The 27,524-nt window shown below is 45.7% G+C and overlaps 1 protein-coding gene and 1 long non-coding RNA gene across 4 annotated transcripts in view; one reads left to right on the forward strand and one right to left on the reverse strand.

The window, feature by feature from the left end:
- Nucleotides 1-278: 278 nt before the first annotated feature.
- Nucleotides 279-16,092, reverse strand: LOC135401925 (uncharacterized). 3 transcript variants are annotated; one of them, XR_010424980.1, is made up of 4 exons: nt 10,868-16,092; nt 8,208-8,262; nt 4,659-4,786; nt 279-2,352 (listed from the first exon to the last, which is right to left on the reverse strand). It is a non-coding gene; the product is annotated as an uncharacterized LOC135401925 (long non-coding RNA). The 3 variants fall into 3 exon arrangements; XR_010424978.1 differs by lacking the exon at nt 4,659-4,786 and having other exon boundaries at nt 10,868-16,084; XR_010424979.1 differs by lacking the exon at nt 279-2,352 and having other exon boundaries at nt 2,359-4,786.
- Nucleotides 16,093-16,221: 129 nt separating this feature from the next.
- ARHGAP32 (Rho GTPase activating protein 32) overlaps nt 16,222-27,524 on the forward strand; it is a 251,279-nt gene continuing 239,976 nt past the window's right edge. Inside the window, exon 1 of the mRNA XM_064634498.1 lies at nt 16,222-16,439. The gene's annotated coding sequence lies outside the window, so the exon portion shown is untranslated. The remainder of the gene's footprint in view (nt 16,440-27,524) is intronic.

Here is a 27,524-nt window from a genome sequence, read left to right on the forward strand (position 1 = left end):
TCTTTTCCACAATGTGATTCAAGTGTGTTTCCAGTGTGCTGATTTATAAGAAGCAGCTGTGCTTCATGCCTTGCTGCTCCCTTTCTCCTTCCAAGCCCACATACCATCAGACTGGATCAACCCCCAACACTGCACTCCAAAGCAGGGCTTGAAATGCTAAACCTTGGGATCTCATACCCAAGATTGCACAGGGTGCTGGACCACAGACCCTTGAGATTGAGTTCCCTGGTATTGTCAAGCAAAAATCACACAGCAAAAAGGGACCAAAATCTTCCTGGTAAAATTTACCATAATTTTATTGAGCCCAGAGGCTCCAGAACAACTTAGACCAGTCAGAGTTGTGGTAGTAAGACTTGAAGGAAGCCTTTAACATGCATAAAACCATCAGGATCTGGAGTTTCATCAAAATAAAAAGATGAATATCTTGCTTCCACATTTATGCCAATCTTTGGAAGAGGTCCAAGACAAGACTGGGGATGAGATTTTCCCCATACACTCACTCTGTTGCCCAAACAAAGGAGAGTCAGGTTATTTCCACCAATCTCAGAAATATCTGCTGTACAAAGAGCAGAGTTGTGGCAGTGTCTGGACCTGAAGGGTGACCCTGCCAGAGTGACAATGTGACAGCCAGTCAGGAACAAAGGAGCTCACTCAGGCTGGGTTTGTACTGCCCCAAATCACTGCAAAAGCACCAGAAAAGAATCGACTTCTCATCTTGGAAGGCTGAGGATGCCCCAGCTGTAACTTCAGCTGGATGGGGAACCAACACTTGGAAATTTCAGCATTCTTCAGCCCCCAGTTCCTCCTGAATAGGCAACTAATGAGTGGCATAAAATGTGTTGTTAATGAAAAACTTCTAAAATGCCAAACTTTCCCCCCACTCTGGCTCGAGTCAGCAGTTCTGCAGGGCCTGGTTCAGGTTGCACAACCAGCCCTGGCAGCAGAGCTCTGAGATTTCAGATGTTCAGCCAGTGTTTAACCCACTGCTAAGAGACATCAACATCTTGTTCAAATTTCTGACAGCTTGCTCCTGCTAAGAAACATTTGAGCTCTGTCAAACAGCTCAGAGGTTGTGGTTTCTGTCTGGAGGACCCAAGCCAATGATAAAAACATGCAAGGAGCACTCCAGCTTGGGGTGAAGTCAGAGAATTCATGCAGCACAGGGTCTGTCTCACAGGCCCCAAAATCTCAATTACAACAGAATTCATGCAGCACAGGGTCTGTCTTACAAAAGGCCTCTTGCAAATGAAGAGGCACTGCCTATGTTTACCATTAAAGTCTCTTTGGTACATAAAAAAAACCCCAAAACATGCTGGAGGAGAAGAATGTTTTGTTTTACAGAGCTAAAGTTTTCAGTATTCAGTATTTCTGATACAAACAAGGCAAGCAAACCTCATTCAACTCAAAATCCACGTCCCTGCTGTTATGGCACATGGGACAGAGAAGCTCATCAAAACCAAAAAAAAGGGGCAGAAAAGGAGACTGAGTCACATCTGGTCACGTCTCCCAGGCTCCTCATTGCCCAAAAGTTAAGCAACGAAATCTACTTGTCATTGCCAAGTTTCTTAATGTCCTCAGAAGAAATAACTTCACCCTTATAAATTGCCTTTTATACGAAATGTTGGAGCTGAGACTCTCCTTATTTCATGTGAAGCACCTGCTGTGCTGCAGCAGGGATTGATTGAGTGCTGTCAGCCAGCACTGCCATTCCCCCAGTGCATCCCTCACCTGCAGCTCCAAGTGGTAATTAGAGCTTGAAAAATGAAAGAGCTGAAAGAACTCAAGCAAGGAAGGTGGGCAGCAGTTCTGCAGTGTTTGTTCCTCACGACAATTAAAACAGGTTTCTTCATGGATTAATTTAGAGAAGAGTAGCTCTTGAATTAGATATATAGTGTGGGACAGTCTCCTCTCATTTTGTTCCAAATTGATGTGCAGTATGGAGAACTTGCTTCGCAAGGAATGCTCTTGTTTAAATGGCTTGATAAATTGGATTCCTTTGATGCTGTTTGCTCTTGCCTTCCTTAATCTCTCCTAATCATAATAATGATTTTTTTTGTCTGCAATGCATCTGACCTACTTCCACGCTCCCCCCATCCTGCTGTTCTGTCTATATTCTCTGTGAAGTATCTGTATTTTTCTCCCTTTTCCCATTAAATATCTTCCAAAAAAAATTAAGATCCTCAGGCAAATCAGGAGATGTTTTGATTCTCACCAGCCAGTGAATTCTGGAAACCGTGTGCTTGGATTTTTCCTCTTTATCCAGTCTAGGCATCAACCTGTATCAGTCCCAGGATACTGTTAGTCTACATGGAACTTATTGAAGTATTTGAATCACAGGACTCCAACAGAGACCTACAAAATGCAAACAATTCAATTTTTAATCTCTCCAGCAAAAAATGAATTTGGCAGTCAAAAACTAAAAATAAAATAAAAAAAGCCACTTTGACATAGGGCTAGAAGGAAAATAAGTGGCTTTAAACAGTGGCAGGTCCATCACTTCGGATAAATTATACCCCATCCATCCCCAATCCCCTTCTGCCTGAAGCAGAAGGATTGCCCAGGGATTAGGGTTTTAATAGAAAATTTAGAATTAGGGATTACAGTCCCTGCTCCACTTCAGCCTCTGCAGTTTTGGCCATTTACAAAACAGGGTTAACACTTTTCCTCCTCTCAGCAATATTGAGATCAGGCTGTTAAGGCTAAATACAATCCAAAATAAGAGATTTTGGATGGGATCTGCTGCAGTTTTGCACAGCCCTAAAGAGGCCTCGATCTGAGCAGGGCACACTTCAACTCCTGTAAGTTCTGGTACTATCCAGGAGAGAGGAGCAGAGCCTGTTCACATCCAGCTCCACAGTCAGAGCAGTTGCTGCTGGATCCCAGACTGGGCTGGGTTGGAGGGACATTAAAGCCCGTCTCATCCCACCCCCTGCCATGGGCAGGGACACCTCCCACTAGCCCAGGTTGCTCCAAGCCTCGTCCAACCTGGCCTGGAGAGTCACCACTCTTTTGTGTGGGGAGGTGTCTTTTTGTGTTTGTCTGTGGCTTAGGGTTTGGTTTTTTTCATCTCAGACTGGGATACTGGTGCAAGCTCTGCCATAAACCCAGGGAAAGGGCAGCTGGTTGAAGGCAGAGCAGTTCCAGGGACAGGCAGGTGCTGATGTGACCAGAGTGCCACAGTGCAGAGGAGCTGAGAACAGCAGCTTAGCCCAAATGTCACTTTGGGAGACCTTTTGACACAGAATGTAGCAATAAAATGGGAAAAGGACTCAGTCTGAAGAAAGCTGTGACAGAATAACACTGAACACCTTGGGACAGTTACTATTTCTGTTCAGACCTTAATTATTTTCCATTTTTTGCCAACTCCACTCTTCCCTGGAGATCAGGAGAGGTAATAGAAAAGCAGCTTTTACATCACGAACATAATTTTGTTCCTCCTTTCTGGCAAACTCCACCAGGAGACCATTAGCAGAGGTCTTGCCTCCAGATCCAAACTGGAGAGCCAGCACTCCTGCAGACTTTGCCTCATTCCCTATCCATCTTCACTCCATGTTTTGGGTATTTTGTGACCGAATAAGTGAGTTTGCCTTGGGAATATGGCTGTGTGGACATGCCTGGATTTTGGGATATCTACCCGGGAGTCAGGCAGCTGCACACAAAACTCCATTGTTGGTGTGGCTTCTGCTGTCACTACAAAGCACTGAAGGAGGATCAGGTAACTGGAAAAATAATGTGGATTATCACCAGGCAAAGTATAGTCAACTAATACAGGAACGCTTGGGAAAAGCAGTACAGAATCGTTGACAAAACTTGGAAAAAGTAAAAATCAAGAGTACTAATTCCCTTCATGTGTGTCAATGCTTCTTGATGAATTGCTTCGGAAGCAGTGTTTGGATTTGCTGCAGCATGAGGGGAGAGGAGAACCTGGGCCTGTGTTCAGGAACAAAATGTTTAGAGCCAAGTAAGCAAAGACAAAAGGACAACAGGAATCAAAGGGGGTTGAGTCTGGTCCAAGAACACCAGGCAGTTGGAGAACAGTCTCCCAAGTCAATTGCAATAAATGGCAGGTACTCCAGCAGCCAGAGAGCCAAGAAACCAAGATACTTCCTGAGCAGTAAACCAAGCAGTGTTACATAAATGAACAGCTTAATTGAAAGGGACAACCGTCCTCACTCTGTGCTTCCCACCACGTTTAACACTTTTGTGACAAACCCTAATACAGCAGCAGCCAAGGGGCTCCCATTTTACCACAAAATCTCTGGAGTTATTTCTATGGATGCCAAGCCAAAGGACAGGGAGGAGACGTGACCAAATTCACACAGCTTGGCAGTGCCAGGGCTGAATCTGGACCTCCCACAGTTCAGGCTCTCAGTGCTGAGCTCCCTTTTAACACACCACCCCCTCAACACACACACCGACAAGAAAGGGTGGGAAACTGGACTCTAGCTTAATTTATTTTTGCTCCTGGAAACCCAGTGAATCAGCTCTCCATGAGGAAGTGCAGAATCATGCACATGGGACTGTTCAAAAGTCAGGGGAATGGTGAAAGACAGAATTTTCTCCCTCCTGCCCGCAATACCCGAAATGAATTTACTGGGTGAAAAAACCCACCACATGAAAAACCCCATTCTAACAGTGTTTGCCCTCCTGTCAGGTACCTTTCAGAGCATGACGAGTTTCTTCACCCAAGAGCTGTTCTGCCTGCACTGAGCATTCAGTGGATTAATTACAGATCTCATTCCCACTGGCTATCTTGCACTTGTCAGAAGAACTGTGCAAAACTCCCCTATAAATGAGAAAAGAAAGTCCCCTAGATTAAGCAGGCTTACAAAAAAATTAAAAAGCAGCTCTTGACTGGAGTATATATGTCTAATAGCTAATTATGCTACTAAGTCATGGAATCTGATGATAAAAAAAAAATTAGCTATCCCCAGAAGAGACAAAATCTAATAAATGTTCATTGCAAATCTAGCTCCTAAATCTGCTGCCCACTGAGCTAATGAGGAATGATTCAGTCAGACCAGGCATCCTTTTCACTCAGTGCTGTGTGAACTACTCCAGAGAGCTGGGGGGGACAGTCAGCACAAACCAGCCAGACAGCAGGAGCTCCCTGGCCAATTCCTTTGGGGCTGGAAGATCAGGAAAAAAACAGGGCCATAATGAAGGCTCAGGGGCAACAATTGCCAGTAGGATTTCAGTCATAATTTTTGGTTTGATATCACTGTGGAGAAGCACTTGGGTTTATCAGCCTATTCATGAAACAGAGAGAGACTCTGCTCTGAAGACTTTGCTGCTTGTTAGTAATTCTTCTATCCCAGCAGTCCTCATCCTTATCCCCTAGCAGGTATTTTTAATAATTATTGCCACTGAATGACAGAACCACAGAATGTTTTGGGTTGGAAGGGACATTAAAGACCATCTCATTCCAACACATAGGACACCTCCCACTAGCCCAGGTTGCTCCAAGCCCTGTCCAACCTGGCCTTGGACACTTCCAGGGACGGGGCAGCCACAGCTTCTCTGGGAAACCTGTGCCAGGGCCTCCCTACCCTCACAGGGGAGAATTTCTTCCTAATTCCTAATCTAACACTGCCCTCCTTCAGCTTAAAGCTACTCCCTTGTGTCCTGTCACTACATAACCTGCACCTGCCCTTTGGGAAGCAGCACCTGGGGACCCTCCTTAATCTCTCAGCTGAGAACAAAGCTGTTATTATATTACTTTCAAAAAATTATCAGCAACTCCAGTGATAAAGCATTAGGCAACAAAACTGTCATCTCTTAAATAAATGGGGATGTGCTTTCTGTTTTCTGACCTACATATTTAATCAACATGTATTTCAAGGGGCTGCAACATGGCTCTGCTCCAGGGACAGCTGAGAGCTCCCATATCATAAATGAGCTCCAAAAAAGTGCCACAACTGATGATGCAGCATTTTAAAACAAATCTGCAGATGCAAGGAGGTGGGTGCACTTCCTATTCACTTCCTAACAGAAGAGCTGGGGGGTAAAACAGACCCACAACTCCTGGACGGGCATGTAAAGGATATACTGGGGAACTGTCCTTGGAAGGGACATTTCTTATGCCTTTCTTGTTTGCTGTCCACAGGCCCAGCTGTCACTCTGGATGCTCAGAGGGAGAGCAATCACATAAAAGCACTGCAGACTTGACCTAAGGCCAGTTTCTTCTCAGGTTCAATCAATCAGTGAAGGAACCTTTTAGCAAAATTCCCTGCTTGTTTCTCCTACTTCCTCTGTCCTTCCCATTGCCCAAAGCCACCCTCAACCTTTCCCTTTCTTCCAGTGGTTTTTTCCCCCAGGTTGTCCCTACTCTCACAGCTCCATCTGGCTCTCTGGGATGCTGCCTGCCCTCATCTGGGATCCTTGACCAGTGCCCACGGGCCAGAGCAGCCTCTGTTGGCTGTGCAGAGTCTGGAAGAGCCAGGTTAAGCTGCAGGTTCCCAGCACAAGCCCAGCTCAATTCCTGCAGAAATCATCCCCAGGGAACTTTACTCCCCCTTGTTATTGCTATGTCCTGTAGGTACAGAAGCTGGAACATCTCCCACCTGCTGTTGAAGTTGCCACATCTCTTGTGCTCAGTTCTTATCACTTTCTCTGCTATAACTCACACTTTAGTCTGGCTTGGTGCTCAGGATCTCTGCCTCTCCCATTCCAGGCTTTCAGGATGGCCAGTGCCAACAGCCAGAAGTCTGACGTGTGCAACAATCACCTTTTCCCTCCAGTGCTGTAGCCCTGGTGTCTGCCCAGCTCTGCAGCAACTCCCAACTGCACAGCTCTTAAATGCAGTGTTCATCTCCTCAGCTTGCTTTCTGTCAGCTGTCTTCTATCTGTGCGTTCAGGTTAAACTTTGCAGCTTTAATGTTTCTTTAATCTACAGATTAAGGTTTTTATATGGTACTTTAAGGGAAATAATATCTATACAGGCCTAAAAGAATTATGTGTTGAGGTCCACAAGCCCTTAAAAATGACTGTGATTTCTGGTTTTTACTGCAGAAATATTACAAATTGACCCTCAGTGCAGCAAAATCAGGGTGAAGTTTTAGATTATTACTAAGTAGTTCAGTAAGTTTGTACTGTGAGTTCTGTGAAGGTAAGTACTGAGCTTTGAGCTGTTTCAAAGGCTTCAGTTTTATAGTTCTGTGTTAACCTTTGTGAAGCCCAAAGCTACAGGTAACTTGTGAGGGCTGAGTAGGTGACAGTCACTTTAAAAGACTCTTACATTTACTTGTAAGATCATTAAATTCCTACAGAATCATTTATTTGCATAAACAAAGCACCATCAAATATTTTGCGTTAACAAAACTTTCTCTAAAAAAACCCCGCAAATAACCATTGGTTGAGTGCTACATTAATGAGTTTTCTTAAAGACTGTGCCCTAAAATATCAGCAGCCTTCCAGCCTTCCTTTTTCTGTCTTTGTTAAAGGTCACACAGCACGGGCAAGTTGCCACAAATATTTACAGTTGTGGACTAAGTTTTGTGAAAAATGAGATGAATGGATGAGCTGAAATGAGTGCCCTGCCCAGGAAAACTGCCCTGGAGCAGCAAAACTCAGGATGAAACGCTCCCCAGTAACTCATTTGCAAGAGGAGGTTTCCCTTGCTTCCTCAGTTGATATCTGGGACACTCAACCACTATAAGATTTAAATAGCTCTTCTAATAATAACTGAATATATTTATAGATATTTGTAGATATTTTCATCCTCCAGATAAATATGCAACACTAATTCCTGTTCAGCACCGAGCACCAGGATCTTATGGCAGCTATTGCTGCTGATTGTAATTACATAGTTCTTATAAATCAGGATCAACTTGGGCTTTCCCCAGCTCTGAGGTGGGGGAGGAAAATAAAAATTCCTCTCTTAGGTGTAAGTCTACAAAGACAGGAATTCCCAGCTTGTGCATTTGATGTAAGTAACCAGCCTGAGCTTTTGGAGAGTTCACAACCAAATAAAAGCACTTGGTTCGGTTGTGGCTTTTCTTCTAACCAGCTGCTGGAGAGTTTTATCCATCCCTGAATTTCACAGAATGTTTGTTTACCAGAAAAAAACCACAAAAGTGATAAAAAAAATAATTTAACAGAAGCTTGAAAAATAATCTCTCCTCTTTCCTCAGATGTGGGATCAGTTCCCTGGAACAACAACAATGCTAAGGTTGTGGGTTTGATCCTTGCAGGGACCATTCACTTACAAGTTGGACTTGATGATCCTCGTGGGTCCTTCCCAACTCAGGATATTCTTTGATTCTGTGAACAACAGAACAGCAAAAAAGATGCCTCAGGCCTTGAATTCTAAGGTAGATGAAGATTTCACCAAAAATTTTGGTGATTCTCCCCATGCTGATTAACCCAACACAAACACCACACGATCACCAGTGTGGGCTGAGCTTCAGACTCATCAGGATTGCACAAGGATCGGAGGAAGTGTTCCAGTTCAGGAAAGGAATAAATGCAAGATTATATGGGACATAGCAAAATAATTGGGTCTCGCTCTGTCCTGCTTGCTCTTAAACCCTCTTGACAGCGCAGCCTTTCCCTTTGTGATGCATTTCACTAGTTCCTCCCCAAAATACAGCTTTCTTGTATGTGGCTGTGTCCAAAGTGCATGTAAGGGGAAAAACCATCCACAAGTTTCCATCAGCCAGAGCCTGCCAAGCATCTGTATTGTGTGTGACATGCTCTCCCCGACAGCTCCATCAGGCCCTCCTGGAGCCCCTCCAAATGCCATACGTCCATCCCAGCTCCAGAGCAGGTTCCAGAGGGCATTTCTGGCACCTGCCCTGTGCAGCCCCTCCTTTTGCCTCCCTTCCCTCACCCTCCTGGCAGGAATGTGACTCCCTGGGTGCAGCTGGGATGCAGAGTTCAGCTCTCAGCCCAGGTCCGGCCCTGACAGGCGTCACTTTGGTTTAAGCTTTCCCCATCTCATCAGTTCACCTCCACATTCCCTCCCGTGATGTTTTCAGACCATCTTTCAGCCATCCTTCAACTCCTCATAATTTTTCTGAACTAAAGATCCTCTAGACTTCATGCCACGCCCTCAGGGTTACAGCAGCCCAACTCTAAGCCAACCCATGCGCAGTATAAGGAAATGCCCCAGTTACCATTATTACAACTGGATGTCACAGCTCCTGTATCAGGGGTTAAGCCACTCTCTAACAGAGGCAGAGAAAATCTAAGATTAAAAATGCAAGATACAGTGCATTTCTCACAGGATACTCATCCAGCTTGTGCAGCTAAACCTCAGGCCTGCTCCAATCTGCCACATTCCCTCACTCCAGGCGATGGAGAGACATGAATAGAAACAGGCAGCTCTGGCCACACACAGTCATACATTTACAAATTATTACACAACAAAATATGCATGAAACATGGTGGGGAGCAGCACCAAACCAGTGTCTGTGAAAACAAGGCAGGGGCTGCTCTACCCTGCAAGTCTGATGGCCATATCCAAGTGCCTTGGATATCCTTTTCCAGCTGGATCCCAGGACACTGCTGGGTTTCCCTCAGCCTATATCTTTACTCACTGTTTTCCCTCAGCCCATATCTTAACTCACTGGTGTGCTCTGATGTTTTAAGTTCATGTTCTTTCTCACCTTTTTCCTCTCAGGGTGGGTATAACACTATATGTCTTAATTCACACCAACTTCTGAAACCCAAGGTCCATTCTCCATAGAAAAAGCATCCAAGTATCAAGTTATTCCACAGAGATCCTGTTTAGCAAGTCACAGGAATGCACAAGTGCTGAGCCTTGCAGGGCCCCTCTCCCCTGCTTTGTTCACTCCTCAGGCTCTGCTCTCATTCCCAGAGCAAGCTGAGGCAGTTCTCCACCCACACCACTTGGAAAACGGATGGTGCAACGCCCATCCCACAGCTGGGGGGTCTGTCAGATTATACCAAAACAATGGCAAGTCTGCAAACTTCAGGAAAATTTGGCACAAGTGGGTTAAAGAGGGAAACTGTGTGAACAAGCACAGAGCTGCCACACATTCCTGCTTCCCTGTGACCAAGGTCAGAGCAGCTGGAATGACGTTTGCTCTCGGAGAAACAGCCATGTGATTGACCCAACGAGTCACTTGATTTCACAGATGCTTCATGGCAGGATAGCTCCAGGAACAGTTCTGAGACTATAAAGGGAGGATTAGAGAGCCAGCAGTCAAAAGAGCAGTTTTCCTCTGTCCCAAGCAGAGCATCACATTTGCACGCAAGAGAAGCCCAGTAAGTGGAAGAATTCCACTCGGCAGCCTGTGCTCTCATCTGGGTGGATTTGCCCATCAAAGAGACAGGCTGGAAGAGAAAGTAATATTCTGCTCTGCTTGTATTTATACACAACTGAACTTTACATATGCACAGGCCCAGAGACTATTTTGTAAACATTAAGAGGTTCAAGGCTTTAAAAATCAATTTATTCTAATCTTTCTCATTGCCTCCTATAACCAAACACAATGTCCTCCACAGGGGTGACAGAATAGTAATAATTTTAAAAGGGTGGAAAAGTGTCCAATTCTTGGGGTGAAGGCTATAGAATATTGCAAATTTAGACTGCTGTTTGCAAGCATTTTGAGTATGCAATGACTATTTCAGCCAAGCCATTTCAGAGGATGGTAATTTCTGTGCTAAATAGTCTAAATGAATGGTTCATTAAAAATCTGATCTCACTTATTCTGAATGCTTATCTTTGTGAGGCCAGAAGTCACTTGCATTCACAGAGCTGTGCATGTGTACAGAAATGTGCCCAATTAAAGGGTCTGTATCAGCTATTCTTTGGAATTTGGGGGCTGTTCTACCTTGGGGATAACAGGGATTATCCCCACCAGAGCTCTTTAACCCTCAGTAAAATCTCTGAGTTACTTACCTCTGCTGCTGACCATACAGAATGCATATCCATCTCACACCTGGTATGACCACATCATTCGGAGATCTTCCTGTTTATCACTCCTTCTGGAAAACATCACCCAACAGCAACAAGCTGCAGCATCATCAGTGACAAATGCTCAGGCCTTGTCCCTGTAGAAGGTACAGAAAGGAGCCAGGTAGTCACACAGTGATATCTCTCATGTTGTACACACCACGCCCTTTCCTTTCCCAAGGAGGAGCAGCTTTAATAACAGAGATATGGTGGGTTTGTCCTACATGAGTCAGAGAGATACTCATACTTCAAAATACAAAATATTCTAGCCATAAAATACTGCAGGAAGTAATCCCTCTCCTATAGCCGATGAATATGAGCTGAGATGTCTGAATACAAAACACTGGGGAAGGGAGCACAGCCTGTCACAGAGTGACCAGTTGAGCAATGAGCCAGACAGAGTCAATACACTCATTGCCAGGAAAAGATATATTTATTCTCTGAAAACATGAGTAGGGATATTGGTAATGACAGAGCCTTTGTCTCCCCTCCTGCAGAGTCCTCTCAAACATGCCAGATTTGCTACTGAAGTGACTTGGATGAAATCTCTTGCTCTTATCATTAATATCTACTTCTGGGAAAGAGCCTGGCTCCAACTGTCAATAGCAATGCTCCTACTGCCTTCAACAGAGGCAAGATTTCACACTTGATATCCCAGTCCTAACTGAATTCCTTGCTTTTCCAGCTGAAATGAAGATTACTTGAAAACTGAAGTTAATGAAATCAGTACTAGTTGTACTGATGCTCTTTTCTTGATGGCAAAACCCTTCCTGGTTTAGCTTCGTAAAGATTCTCTGCAGGATTTATCCAGGAGCCCCAGTTCAGCACCCCATAAAACAGGCTCTCTGACCATACAGCAGTGACCAGCAACCCCACTGCGGGAAGGACTTGCCTTTCTCCGGGGTTATAGATATCCCGGAGACTCATTCTCCAAAGGGTGACAGGAATTGCCTCACTCCTCTTCCAAATCCAGCCTGAGCCATGACTAATGCTTGTGATGTGCCCTGAAACACTGGGAGGAAAGGTGCTAGGGAAATGCAAAGCAGCTTTCAGGAACAGAAATACATTGTCTCTCACTCTTCCTTTCCTCACCTTTTTTTCTTTCACGAGTCTTTGTTGTGGTCGTGGTTTGTTTTGTAAACAGAGCCTAGTACTGCTTGGCATCAGCATCTTCTCAGAACAGAGAAAGCTCAGAAGTCTCCAAGTGCAACTGATTTCTTAAATATTTATCATTTCACTCCAAGGAAAATATTTAAGAGAAACAAAACATGAAGTAAAGGGAGGAAAGATACAGTGTTATCTCACATGAACATCTTCTCAAAGCACAACCTGATGTAAACCAGAACTAAACTCTGCACCAGCCAGCACAGAGCTGATCTCTAGAGCTTCTCTCGGCAGAGGCATCTTGCCATTGACATTTCCAGGCAAAAAAGCCACCTCTCGAAAGTCCAACAATTCCAAGCCAGGCAAAATCCCCTTCTTCAGTTTCTCTAGTCTTGTTCCTCATTGAAAAAAAAAAAAAAAATATAAGGTGGAAAAAGAGAATCATGTGGATCAAAAAGTCCTCACTTGAGAAAAAAAATTGATATCCTTGGTAAAAAATAAATATGCAGCAGCAGTTATTAAAGGTGGAACTGAAAAGTCAGACATGAGGGAACTGACACCTGGCCACATCCTTCCCTCTCATCCCCTGGGGAAGGTTTGCTCCTGGAAGCCCTGGCTGACTTGCTGATGAGGTGATGGAGCTGAGTGACCTTCAGATCCATGGAAAGGGCAGACAGGCCCTCTGGACACACAGCAGCAACCTATAACTGGCAAGGGCTGAAGCAACTCCGATCAGTCCTTTCCTGTTTGGGGGAGCTGGATGCCAGGGCTCTGCACTGGTCATTCCAGTGGAAGCACTTCCTGGCCTCATGAAGAGCCATTAAAGTTTTCCAGAAAATCAGCAAGGACTGACAAGAAACAGAAAGAAGAAGGGAAACCATTCTCCCTTTATTTATCATTTTTTTTAAAGGAAAGATGTTCAGACACAAAAGTGAAGGCAGTGAGCTCCAAATCACCAGGCACAGCTTGGTGGGAGGCAGTTAAAGGGAAATGCAGCCGGGATTCTCAGCACTGAGTCAGGACCTCCCTTTGATCTCCAGTTTTCCCAAGCTGCATTCCCACATGCAGCCCACCATTTGTTTTTAGTTAGACAGGACTAATGAAAAATACTCTGCTCGGGAAGAGCAACAAACAAGCCTTGCAGAAATCACATAGAGGCAGCCAGTCAAAATAAGGAAGAAGTAAAACCACCAGAGAGGTGATGGCATCTATTGCAGAGGGAAAGGCTCAGCTGCTTGGGATGCTCTGGGTATCTTTCATCCGGGAATTTCAAAGTCACCCAAATCAGTGATAGATAGATAGGGATCACCTCCTCACACACCACTAAATCTGTCTCCTAAATATGAAGTCAATAAACTGCTCTGGCACCCGAGGTTTATCAGCAGTGAGCCCTGCAGGGACTGTCCTGGCTCATCCTAATTCCCTAGTCAGGTTTGACAGGATCAGAGCTGTAGGTAGCACAATGCATCACATCATTTTGCCTTGTGATCACTGTAATTTGTGTGTTTTCTGCATCCTCTTTTGTTTATTAGCCCACATAATTACGCTATTCCCTGTTTCAGGGGCTACTGTGCAACATCTTCATGATTTGCTGTCTCCTCTGAACGTCTCCTTTGCTGTCTCCTGTTGGAGGCCCAGCTCCATTGTTCTTCCCTCCAGTTTTGTTTGTTGGCATCTGGCACAGCATATGCTGACACGGAGCAGTTCACATGTCTCAGAGCTATTGTTCCAGACTTGGCACATTTATAGTCACCATCGGTTACTCACAGCAGGCTCTGAAAAATTTTCATCACAACAACTAGAAATTCTTCAAATCTTTTAAATTAAAGCTCACAACTCAGAACTTGTGCATGCCCAGGCTTGCCTTTCTTAGTCACCCAATACATTAGCACAGAGTGGTATCATTTATCCAAATGGAGAGCTGGTATCAGCAGAGCCTTAATGTAGATTACATATGACAGTGTTTCACAGATGGAATGAGAACCAGAAAGCATCAAATCCAGCTCGTGGAACAGTTTCAACTATGTCTGTCATTTAAAATATTTTTGAAAGTGTATCTAGTGGGCAATTTTATATTTGTTTTTGCAATGCAAATGTGGCTGTCACCCCATGTCTGAGACAAAGCACATCTCACAGCTCTGCCATGAATTCCAGATGCACAGCAACACCCATGATCCCCAACACCTCCCCACGTTCCTCACGCTGTGCCCCTGGGCTCATGCCAAAGGCAGGGAGTGCTCCCAGGATAAGTGCCTTGCAGTGCCACTGAGGATGGAATAAACACAGAGCAGCAATCAGATTTGTAACCTCTGCGGCTACCAAATGGCACAATTCTCAGGGAGGGGTTTGCACTTTGCCTGCTGACAGCAAACTCCAGTTGGGTGTTTCTGGACATGCTAATAAAGCTTATAAAGTACATTATGAAGTGGTTTAGGGTCAGCTATCAAAACTCAACATGGGATAATGGCTCTATCAAAAACATCCTCTACTAAAGCACTGCAGGTCCTTGCATTCAAAGAGGCACTTATCTGGAGAAATAAGTTTGTGGTTAACACTTAAACCCCACTTAAAAGTGTGAATTAACTTTTGCTGATAAAGCAACACTCAAGACTATGTTTAATATATCTGAAGCTCAACCAGAGGCCAAGGCTTTGTACAGTGAACAGGGTGTGCAAGTGGCCTGTCCATGGGTGAACATATCCTGTGGCTGCAGCAAAACACCTCTGTGGATCTGCACCACCACAGTGAGGTGGGAGGGCCCTGGTGCAGGCAGGTACCCGGTGTCCATCCCTCCTGGCTGGGACCCACCCCAGAGAGGGACCATGCCTAGACACAGTAAAACAGACCCAAACAAACCTCAGGACTTCTTTGGCAAGTTTTTGAGTATTTTCCCTCCAACACTCACATGGATGCATTCCTGTGTCACCTGCTCCAGGTGACCCTGCCTTGGCAGGGGGGTTGGACTGGATGATCTCCAGAGGTCCCTTCCAACCCCAACCATTCTGTGATTCTGTGCCAGGAGCAGCCATAGCTTCAACAGAGCACACACAGAGGCCACTGCACATCCCTGCCAAGCTCCATCCCTCCTGCTGCCCCTGGACCAGCCCCAGCACCTCACACACCTCCATCCCTTGACCCAAAACACATCTCATCCATGTGTAAAAATATCTAAAGGGAGGGTGTCAGAGGATGGACCAGGCCACTGGTCCAGTGGTGCCAGCCACTAGGACAAGAGGCCATGGGCAGGAACTGATGCCCAGGAAATTCCACATGTACATGAGGAAGAACTTCACTGTGTGGTGACCGAGCACTGAACAGGCTGGACAGGGAGGGTGTGGAGTCTCCCTCACTGGGAATATCCCAGACCCGTCTGCACACAATCCTGTGCCATGTGCTCTGCAATGGCCCTGCTGGAGCAGGGAGGTGGTCCCTTCCAACCTGAAATAACCCCACCACCTTCACCCTCCTCCTCAGCCATCACATGGACACAAACTCTTCCCTGCCCAGTCTGACCCCAAACCCCAGGCACACTAGGCAGTGCTTCCCTGAAGGGAAACATCCCCCACACCGAGGGGAAACATCCCGCAAAACAAGGAGACACATTCCCCAAACTGAGGGGAAACGTCCCCCACACTGAAGGGACACATTCCCCAAACTGAGGGGAAACAGACCTGCAGCTTCCCCATCACAGCAGCCCGGGTGCCGTGGCTTTGGTCCCTGAATCCCAGAACAACTGAGGCTGGAAGAGACCCCGGAGACCATCGAGTCCACCCTGTGCCCAATCCCCCCCTTGTTCCCCAGCCCAGAGCACTGAGTGCCATGACCAGTCGTTCCTCAGACACCTCCAGGGATGGGGGGACTCCACCACCTCCCTGGGCAGCCTCTTCCAATGTTTAATCACCCCTTCTGTGAAGAAATCCCTCCTGATGTCCAACCTGAACCTCCCCAGGCGTAGCTTAAGGCTGTATCCTCTTCTGCCGCGGTTACCTGGGAGCAGAGCCCGACTCCCCACCTGACTCCACCCTGCTCTCAGGGAGGGATCAGACCCCCGTCCAGCCCAAGCCGGTGCCCTCACCTCCCTCCCCCACGTCCCCTCCATCCATCCCCCCCTCCCTCCGTCCGCGGCTCCTCCCGCCCTTCCCTTCCCGGCTGGGGCGGAGCCGGCGGGAGCAGCACCGCGCATGGGCCCCGCCGCCCTTCCCTGAGCCGTGTGCGGGGGGCGTGTGCCGGTACCGAGCGCCGAGTGTCGGTGCCGGCTATCGTGTGCCGTGTGTCGTGTGCCGGCGCCATCCCCTCCCGGCCTTCCCGGCCCCTCGTGCCCTGCGGCCCCAGGCGCGGCCATGGCGGTGCCGGCGGGCCGGGGCTGCTGAGCGGCGGTCGGGGCGCCCGGGCCGGGCCCCCGCGGCGGAGCGAGGTGAGCGCGGGGCGGGAGCGGCACCGCGGCGCGGGGACCGCGGCCATGGCGGGGCGCGGGGGCGGCGCTGGGGCGGGGGGAGAGGGGAAAAATGGAAAATAACCCCCAGTCCGAGCGTTCGAAGCGCCGTCGCGGTGGGTTTTTGTTCGGTTCGTGGCTCCCCACGCCCCGCTCCCGCCGCCCTTCCCGCTCGGCCGGGGCGCTCCGAGCGGGATGAATTCGCCTGTGGGCCGGGAATAATCGGTGGGAAGGAAGGCTGGAAGGATAATGGGGATTTCAGCCCGCCCGTGCCGTCCCCCCGCGGGTCCGGGCTTTGTGCCGGCCCCGCTGTGCGCTCCGTGGGGCCGTGTCCGGGGCCGTCCCTGCCCGGGCACACGCGGGGCTCGCCCAACAGGTGCTGCCGTGCCCGGGCACCCTCCACCCCAACCCCGCGGGGAGCTCCCCCGGAGCGCCGGGAACCGAGCGGTGCCTGGGGAGTCAGGGCTTGCAGGGAAGGATCCATAACGCATCTGGACCCTGAGCGGGGGGAACTTGGAAAAAAGGTCGATTAACCTTTGGAACTCGCCCGTGTGTGCTCACCTACGGCACTGTTTCCTTCCACAAACGGTGCGTCCCGCTCCATTCTCCCCTGGGAACCTCTCTCCGTCTCTAAGAGCTGCTCCAAACCAGACCGATGGCTGGTGGATTGTAAGGAGGTGATGGGAATGAGTCAATTTTTGTTCCATCCCTGCACTTTCCACACAAGCTGGTGCAGCAAACAGCACTTTGGACAGAGGCTGGGACGTCCAGTTTGTTGTGTTGGTTGATCCTGGCTCTAGAAGAATGCAATTGAGAGGAATAGGTGGAAAAACAAGAAGGTAGAAGCTTAAAACATGCCATTTCATCTCAAGAAGAGCTCTAAGTGTATCATCCAAAGGTGACCAGACACTCCTCTTTGACATGAACCGATTGAGTCAGTTCCAGGACTCTTAAAATCCATTTCAAGTGTTTGAGGTTGGAGCTTTTGCAGAATAGGGACAAATACCCTGCACGTGTGATTTCTTTTCCGCTGCACAGATGTTTTCTCATTCTAGTTTTGCAAAATCAGGTTAGCCTTGAGTGAACAACTTATTTTGACTGGGAAGTAAAACATTACGTATTCTTTATGATAAAAGAGCAAGTAAATAGTTCTTGTGCTTGGACTGGTTTGTTTTCATGAGACTTGTAGGAGGTTGCTTGTGCCTTACCAGGGTACACATGTAGAGCTGATGGGTTTGTAATGCTGGAACACGGAACCAGCTGGAACAATCGAAATTTTAGTCCTTTGAGGGCATATAGTGATTGAGGTAATAAAGGTGGAAAGGAGTCAGTCTGGGAAAATGCAAAGCCTTTTATTTAGGGAAACAGAACTGAAAGTGTTACTGTGGTATTCGCTCCGTGCATGAGGTGGAGAAATATTAGTCCATTGCCAGAAGCAAATTATTGGTCAGTCTTTCAGCTTGTGGTCTTAATGTGGGATTTGTTTGTTTAAAGTGTATTTGTTGAGTTTTTGAAGAAACAAAGAGCATCTGAGGCAAGTCATCAGAAACATCATTGGGGAATCGTTTTAGGTTTTATGTCTGATTTGTAGCTGGATGTTGCAGTGGTTTTGTGCCACTTTCAGTGGATGGGTTGTGGAATATCAGGATCCCGGTTCTTAATCATCTGTTTGTGTAATGCAGAGTGAGGGGAATGATGGTGATGTTGGATTTAGGGGAGAAGGATTGCAGTGGTGACTTACTGGCTGGGGAGAAGATCCCAAAGGGAGTGGAGGAAATCTGAAAAAAAAAAAGGGGAGCAGTGCTACTTTGGCCCTTTCTCCCTGGGCTTCTGGTTCTTTTGCGAACATCTGTAAAGGAAATGTCATTTTGCTGTTTGAATACATTGTTTTGCATGAAACGTCAGACCACATTATGGGTATGATTCCAGTCAACTTCCCCAATTTCAAAACAAACACGTCAAATACAGCAATATGTTTATACAAAAATTCAGTGTGTTTTGCAGGAGCCCAATATCCATGTTTCCAAAAATAAATGATGTTTTTCATACTTTATTATGGCTAGAAGAGTTTGTGTAGGAGAGTTAGAATGGGTTCCCTTGGCCTTTGTATCCTGCTCTGCACAAATAAGAGGAAGATGTTGGCCTTTTCATGAACTGGGGGATTATTTTCATTCACACTTCCTCAATATATTCTTTTCCACGTAATAGTTCTGATTCCAGTGGCTGTGACCAAGGCAAGAGCTATTGTCTCACAGTTGTTGGCTGGTCCCAGGGTGAGGATAGAAAGGGAAGAAGATATAAAAAGATGTAGGTAATGTGTGAATTTTGGCTGCAGAACCCTGGGATTGCTCCCGTGGGACTGTCAGCATGGGTGGCTTCTGTCAGGTGAGGTGTCACAGGGCCAGATCCTGTCCCGGGCGTGCTCCTCACCTGCAGTTCCTGGCTCTGCTTTCAGCCTCTTGTGTGCTGCAGCAGCATCTTGGACCAGCCAAGCTGCTGAGCTCCCTGATTTTCCGGGTTTTACGAGGTAGGTGTGAGCCGAGGAGGATCCTGACTGCCCCATTCTTCTCCACCAGACTCGAGCAGGAATTTGAGGGTGAGCTCGTGGGATGTCTGTGGACAGTGTCAGAGTCACTGCTCAGCTCTGGCAGCTGCCCTTGGAATATCTGATATTGTAGTCATCATCGTGGCCGGGCTTCGCGAACGAAGATTTGGGAAGGGCTCTACCCACGTTTGTTACAAGCGCGTTGGTGGCTAAAAAGGCCAATGTGTCCGACTGCAAAAGGCACAGCAGAAAGACTCCTTAGGTGGTATGTTCTGCAAGACACGGTTCTTTCTGCGTTATCTTTTCTCTTCAAGAGTGATCCTGCGTGCGCTCTCAAAAGCATCAGAAGTGTTATAGATGGTGTGTCTGCAGACCTCCCGATTGGAGGCCAGAGTAGACCAGTTATGATGATCAATATGGCCAAGGCTGAGATGTTGTTTCAGGGAGTCCTTGTATCTCCTCTTTGGGGCTCCTCTCTTGCGGCAGCTGGTGGCAAGTTCACCATAAAGCAAGATCTTAGGGAGGGGGTGGTTGGTCCTTCATCCTGGAGACGTGCCCTGCCCAGCACAGCTGTGTTCTCAGCAACACGGCCTCAATGCTTGTGACTGCTGCTTGATATTGTAGTAAAAGAGAAGCAAATCGAAGTGTTTATCAACTTTTCAAGACCATAAATTATCCTTGGAAAAATAAAGTCGTGTCGGTGTCTGGGGTGAAGCAGGTCAGCAAGTCTGGGCAGTTGGAGCCTGTGGATTTTCCCAGTGATTTCTATTCTTATGCTAATCCTCTGAGCAGGCTGTGGCTGTGGCTGTGGCCGGTGGGAGAGGAGGGATGTGCACACCGAGGGCACGAGAGAGGAGCCATGTTTTTGTCCTTATTGTCATGCAGATCGGGCGTTCTGGCCAACCACAGTTTGGAGACTCTGTGACCCGAGGATGTGATGCTGTGGGTCAGCAGCCATTTATTTAGCAATTCTGAGCCGCTTTGAGTGAAACAGTTGCTTTTCAGTGTTAATTTTGTGGGGGGTTTGTTTTGCGTTGGTTTTTTTGAATCCACGTTATAGCTAAAACCAAATGGTTGTATTTGCTGCCAAACAATTAAAGTTGGAAAACTTCAGTTTTTCAATTTTTAATTACTGTATTAGGTAAAAAGTGTAGGGAGGCAGGAAAACTGTGAGCTGCTTATTCGAATCCTTCTACTTCTGTGGGTAACTTGCTGTGTTTCTCCCACACCGTTTGTCTGGGAGCCTCCAGTTTCTGCTGTGTAAGAGATTTTAGATAAATATTTATATATCAGTATATTTATTTATTTAGAGGTATAGATTTTTGGGTAGTCTGTGGTTGTTTCTGGGGAAGGGGGGTGTGTGCCACTTGAAACCAGGTAAAATATGTACATACCACTCACAAGAGTTTATTTGTTGTGTATTTGTTTCTAGAGACTGTTTTAGAAATAGGAAGTAATGGAGAGGTCTGAAAGAGATGCACCAAGTTAGGATTTATATTATCTATATTACATTATAGATATTGCAGCTGTTTGTGGTCTCTGTCCTGGGCAGATTCTGACTAATATCCACGGGGGCTTCTGCAGTTCGATGTGCAGGGAGTGTTAAGCACGTTAAGAAGGCTTTGGGTGTTTATTCCAGTGGTGTTTTGTGGTGCTGGGTCTGTTTTCACTGCAGCAGATCCGCTTATCCATATTTGTGTGTAGTGCTGGATTCTTTGGAAGTGTGTGAAATAATTAAAACCCGCCCTTTAAACTATTTAGTAAATTGGATTTGCTTTACCAGCAGTGGGACAGGAAGTTAATCGTGTTTAAGCTGATGTTGACTTTTCCAATCTGATTTTCCCTGGGAAGAAACTTTGCTACCTAGTTGTTAAATGCACAGTTAATTACCTGCTGATTGTTTAAGCTGATAAACCAATGCTACCAGGTTTACTGTAATGAGGCTGGTAAATGTGCCTTGTCTATGTGCCTTAGATGTGCTTCCTTGTGTTATTTCTTGTGATTAAACTCAGTATTAAGTATTATTAGGTAACGATTTGAATGTATTTAGTGTTCTCAGGTGCCGATTATGGCACCGAACTTACTCACTGGGTGTCCTTGCTCTGTGCTTACACATGTGTAGTTCTGGAGTTGGTGGTGTCCTCTAGGAATATTGTGTGGGAATATGGCTCTGCAGCTTTCAACCCATAGTTTAGAAAGTAAGATACCCCCAAATCTCCACTTCTTAAAATCACTGTTTGAAGAACCTTTACTTTCTTTCAGTCCCGCTTCTGTAGCTGTGTTGCACCGTTCTGAGCACGTCTTGTCTTGGGCTGAGGTCAGTGGCTGAGGCAATATTTGAGCAGCAGTTACTGATCCATGAGTCATGCATCCTCCTGCCACCCCAGTTGCTTTTCCTGCTGAAAAAGCTGCAGTTGTTGCCCCTTCATTCCCTCCCTGGTGTGTCCAGGGCTTTTCCTTGCCCACATCTCACTATTAATGTGTGGGGGTAGAGAGCATTGATTTAGTGTGTCCACTGCAATTCATTAAGAAGCAGAGAAACTGGAGTTTTTCCAGTTTCCAGCATTATTTCATTAAGCCAGGACCACAAGAACTTTGGAGCCTGGCTTCCTATGGATTTCAGGGTAAAATTGACTGCCTAAACATCCCTGAGGTTTTTTGCTGGATGGAGGGACACTTGATCAGCCACAGCCTGAGCTGTGGCCTTTGGTCTCATTTAGTGGCTCTTGCTCTGAGTGAGTTGGGTTTGAGATACACAGATGAAAGGTGGTTTCTAAAAGCTTTGTCATCCCTTACTGGCAGATTGAGCTAATCAGTTTTGCTGAAAACAACTTTGATTTCAAGATGTTAAATGGCTTGAAAATTCATGCTTCTTACAGAAAGCTGTGTTTAATCCTCTGTGTATTTTGTTATCTGAGAGATATTTATCAATGACTAAACAAATTTTTATTAAAATGTTAAGCTGTTGATTTTTATTTTTTTTTTAATCCCAGTAACAGTGTTTCCTGATATTTGGGAGGTGAATTTTTTGGCCTCAATACTCAGAATGCTCAAGGTGCATGTGAGGGCTATGAGGGAAAAGATACAGTGCTTGGTGTTTTGAAAGCAGTTTGATGGGGGTTTTTTGGTATAAAACCAGGTTTTTCCAAATCCAGTTTTACACCTTGGCCATGTTCTTACTGACTTCACTAGAGGCATAAGTGTGGAAGAATGTAGCTGGACAACCCTGTTTGTGCACGATTTCAATTGTTGCAAAAGCCTCTGAGTGTTTGCTGAGATTTTCTCTTTTCCTCCTTGTTGTGGTTCAGGAATGTCTTCCTTAGATTTCGTTAGGTTGTGCTGTACCTTTTGTGTTTGTGTTTTACAAGAGTCAACTCCTGCCTGCTGGGAACAACCAGTCTGTTAACAGGGTGATTTCAGTATTTTTTTAAAGTTTATTTTGAATTCAAAAAGCCTGTTACCCTGCTCAATAATGCACCTTGCTTGTCCAACCCCCAAACTGTCACAGCAGCTGATACGATCTGATAGAATCTTTACAAGTTTTATCGACAATTTTAATATCAGCTTTTCATGGAATGTGAATGTATTTCAGTGGCTGCTTTCCATAACTTGCCTTTATGATCACCATCTCATCCCTTACAGTCTGGCTGTGATATAAACAATAAAAATTGCTGTTTGGGTCTCATTATATGTTTCTAATGCTTATTTACGTGTATTGCTGATGGATACCACCTTTGCACTAAAATATAAAATGTGGGGTTTATAAAACTCACAAATGAAGGAGAAATAGCTCTAAATATTGAGATAAAACAACAAGAATTCTTTGGTACAGTCTGTAAACCAAAATGTGTCCCTGTTCCCTTGCTTTTAGGGATTTGCAGAGGTGCAATGTGTTTGCTGGAGGTTGATTCAGTAAGGAGGAGTTGATTTTTATTTCAGCAAAAGCTCTGATAATTTATTCTTGGAAGTGTAAATGAGATGCCATAGTCCTGCAGCTGAATGATGCACAAGGCAAGCTTCAGATGTGCAGTTCAGTCTCTAGTAACTGCTGCAGTTATTTCATTGAAGAAACAGGAACAAAAGTTTGTTTGTAAGTGCTCTGGAATGGAGAACAAAGGCTGCGGGGACCTTTGAACCTCTGAGGCTGTGCATCTGAAGGAGGAATTGTTCAGGAATGGGAAAAACTGCCAGGAGACCAGAGATCTGCTTTTCCCGACATCTTTCTCCAGCAGTGCTCAATGACCACATTTAAAGCACAAAAAAAAAAAAAAGTTGGTTAATTGGAAGACTCTCTTGTTCTTCCCCCCAGCCCTGATTTGATAATCAAGCATGCAGCGATGGTTCTTCTCACTTTGTTTTTCACCAAGGCAAGCTTTAAACAAATGAGTGTGTGTGCTCTGCTTTTTGGGCAGAAATCTTAATGATTGATCGCATCCTTAAACATTTTGTTCTCTCTCAGACGTTCTGTGCAAGTGATTCTGGCCTGCGAAGCAATTTGTTTCTCTTGCTTCCTGGTGGTGTTCAGACTTGACAATTATTTTTCAGTCAGTGGTAGCTGTCTGCTCCAGGAGGACGGGAGGGAATAATCAGTGTTCCCAGGAAACTGTTACTTCTCTGCACAATGTGTTGCCTGGCACGCTGAGGGCACAGCCTCCGGTGTGTCCAGAGCGAGGGCTCTGCTCCAGGCAGGATTTGTGCCTTATCACTCACCTTCAGGGACTGGACGAGGCTTGAGCACAGGATGGGCTGTGCGGGAAGAACATGTTCCCTGAATTGCTTCGTGCACAGGGAGAGAAAGCCCATATTACAGTACTGAGGGTTGATTATTTTTCTGTGATAATGAACACAACACACCAGCTGGAAAACGCACGGCTGTTCATTTGTGTTCCTCCTTTCTATCAGCAGTGTGTGTGACGTGCCTGTCTGTCCCTCCTGAGGGAATACTCTGTGCTGCTCTGGAATTGTTGGGACAGCAGGGAAGGGCTGGGCTTGCCCCACAGTCTCTTAGGAATGGAAGCAGTACAAAAACTGGCAGGAGGGCAGAAATCCTGGAATGTGGTGAACTTCCTCCTGCAGCCCCCCTTGGAGAGGCCGTTCTTCAGAGCACTATGCAGGCTGGTGATGTTCAGGTGGCTGCAGCCCCTTGGCACAGAGAGTGAGAGCTTCCCTTGGGGTGCTCTCTGCATCCCTGGTCCCCAGCAAAGTACAAGAAGAGTTGGGAAAGCTCCAGATGCCAGGAAGAGGAGTTAGAAATCAGGTGTGATTAGTTGACAGGTAGTATTTCAAGTAGTGATTCTTCTTGGGCTAGAGAGGAAAAAATCCATTTCTTTAAATTATTGGGGGTCTTAAGCCCCTTTTTCCCCCCTTTCTTCTTTCCTGAAGGGATCATGTGTGGGATGGCACTCAGGGTGAGGTTGGGGAGCACTGAAAGCTGATAGAACTGGACAGCCACTGCCACCCTTACACTTGAAAGAAATTGCAAAGATATTTAAGTAGATATTTATTGTGTGTTCCTCTTCCCTTTTCAGCCATCCCAAATGACAGCACATCTCAAATGTCTTGTGTTCCTTCTTAAAACTGTTGATCTCTTTCCAGCCTTTGGCTGCTGTTGCTATGAATTAGGCTGTGCTGTAGGGAAATGCAGCTTTTCGTGTTCCAGGCAGTGTGTAAACCTGGCTCCCAGGAGCAGGGAAAGCTGGGTGGTGGTTGCCCTTCCGTCTCTGAAGCTCTTTACAGGACTCTAGTTGGTTGTCACTGTGCTTTTTGCTGCCTGCCCTGTGAAGATGCTCAGATGCTTGAGCTGCACAAGTGACCCATGTTCAGCCATCCCCTCACAGAGCAATTGCATCAGGAAGGCAGTAAATCCTTGGCTATTTGGTTATGGAGCCATATTGTATTAACTGAGGGAGGAACTGAGCCTTCTGAACATTTTCACCTATATTACAAGAAAACCTTTTTATCATTTCATCCATCTATAGCCACCCTTTGCATTTCCTGCTTGGCAGATGCCAGGGTTAAAAATTAAGCCACACTTCTACCATTAAAACTGGAAATGAAAACACATAGATAGGTGTTTTAGAAAACTTAATTTGTCAGTTCTTCTCGCTGGCAAATGTGTGGAGGAGGGAGGCCCATATGGCTGCTAAATATAACCCAACTTTTTCCCAGAGCAGCCCAGAAAGTACAGAAGTTCACAGTCTGTGTTGGTAATAAGAATGTGCTGCAGATTTGAAGAGTGGTCCGAGTGCAGATTAAGGTAATGGGAATAGAGCCAAGGAGCAATCCAATAAAATGGGAGGATTTCCTGTGAGGGGTGAGCTTGGCTGACACTGGGGAGATGCTCAGCATCCTGCAGGTCCTGGGCCCTTTCTCGCAGTGTGTTTGCAGGGCAGGGATGGCACTGGCTGTCCAGTCCTGTCAGCTTTAATGCTCATCAGCCTCAAGCTCCAACAGCTCCTGCTCTTGTTTGCTTTAAATGCACTGTTGCATCCCAGTACTGGGATGCTGAAGAACTTGGATCAGGAAAACAGGGCTGTGGTGGCAAAACTCAGAGTAGTTATTCAAGCTTTTTAATTTGATTTTTAAAATTTTTGTTAATACTACTCACCTTTTGTGTTTTTGTAGAGATGCTGCCAAAATACAGGTGATTCCAAATTTTAAGAATACAACTATAATTGAAATACAGTAGAATTTCTACAAAATGTTTTAAAATTGTGTGTGTGAGTGTGTTTGAAGGGAGTGAAAATTAGAGATACAGTGTGCACTGTAGTATTTCTATGTATTTTTCAGTAGTGGACGTGTGTGAAACATTTTGCTATGTAGATTAGTCATTTTCTGAGGAGAACACCTGTGAAGAAAACAGAGCTCCAAAATAATGGTGATTTTGTCCCCCTCAAAAAAAAAAAAAAGATTACCCACTCTGCCATACTGTTGTTCTCTCTCCTCTTTTTGAATGGAAACATCCAAAATAGGTATTAAACTTCTGATTTAGCAAAGCACTTTAGTACATGTTAAATGTTAGCCTGAGAGTAATAGAGCTCTAGGTGGGATAAAAGGCATTGCTGAACTGAGGCAGAAATATATGATAGGAAAAGCTTATCCTGGAAAAGAATCAGAAGAGAAACTGTATTGGTTCTGTTCCTTCGGGCCTTTAAAGTATTTCAAAGGGATGAGTGTAGATGTACTGATGGGGTTTTGGTGGCTGAAAAGGCAGTTGTGGAGATCCCAGCTTGTTGGGGCAGGAGAATTAATGAATGCGCTGAGCACATGTGCTCCTGCACTGCCTTCTCTGTGAAGTTGAATTATACACAACAAGAATGCACTTTGTTGTTCTTTAATAATAAATAACAGCATAGCAGTTTTGATCTTCAAAGCACAGCTCAGACCTTAATTAATCTTCATAACAGTCCTGTGAGAGACTTAAAAATACTCCCTTACACTTATGGACAAGGAGCTCTTTAGCATGGAGATGTTGGAGGGTTTGCTCAGGGCCACATTGTCAGGGCCTGCTGGGACAGTTTGCTCAGAAATTCCTGGCACTGGGAGCTTTGGATAATTCTGGAGGCTGTGTTACTTCTCTCATTTATGTGTTAAAATTTCAAAAAAGAAATTTGAATACATAGAGAAGTGTAGTCCTAAATTATTTTGGATTTCCAACGGAGTGTTAACTCATGCATATGCATGTTGGAATTTCCCTGTTGAATATTCCTGGAGGCAGAAAGTGCTGAGGATTCGTGTGTGTGCTGCTGTGTGGGAGCAGGTATGGAAAAGTGCCCTTCAGAAAGCCTGGGTCACAACTGCTGTGTGACAGAAGTGGGAAATAAAGTATATATGCCTTTAGAATCTGTAGGACACGTAATAAGTACATAGAAAGTGTCTCTTAGTTTGCCTTCTCTAATCTTCCTAATTCTTTGTAAGGTTTAATAAAATAAGGAGAAGAAGAGGAATTAATGTAAATGCTTGATTTTCAAGGTTTTTCCTAGATAATTGCTGATTTGAGTTCTAAAACAGATTTAGAGAGCACACTACTGTCTGAAAACCTGTGCCTACATTTGGAGAATAAAATAAGAATGACAGAACAAAGTGAGACTGTTCCACCCATCTGGAGAAATGGTTCAGCAGGAATTGGAACCTAAAGGGGGCAATCTCTTGAAATGATCCCGTGTGACCAGTGGGATCCAGCCTTGTTCCATTTTTCTGCACTTTTCCATGTGGATTTTTCTCACAGACAATAGGAGGGGGTGTTCATTAATGGATATAACTGTGAGAATGGTTAGTGCTGGAGATGGGGAGCCCAAAACATGGGTTATCATGAGAATTGAGGTATCTCACAGTGTTCACATCTGTGTTTGCTTCTGACGTAACAGACCCAAGGTCAGAAAGTTTAACATTCTCTGTAAGCTCAAAATAGCTTTTCACGAACTGGAATGCTTCAGAATAACGAGAGCCCCTGCCTGGTGGTTTTGTAATGAACTCCCACGAAGCTTGGAGGGCAGGCACTGTAATTCCTGCTGGAGATTGCA

This window comes from Pseudopipra pipra, chromosome 23 (assembly GCF_036250125.1).
Source record: "Pseudopipra pipra isolate bDixPip1 chromosome 23, bDixPip1.hap1, whole genome shotgun sequence".
Taxonomy (NCBI): domain Eukaryota; kingdom Metazoa; phylum Chordata; class Aves; order Passeriformes; family Pipridae; genus Pseudopipra; species Pseudopipra pipra.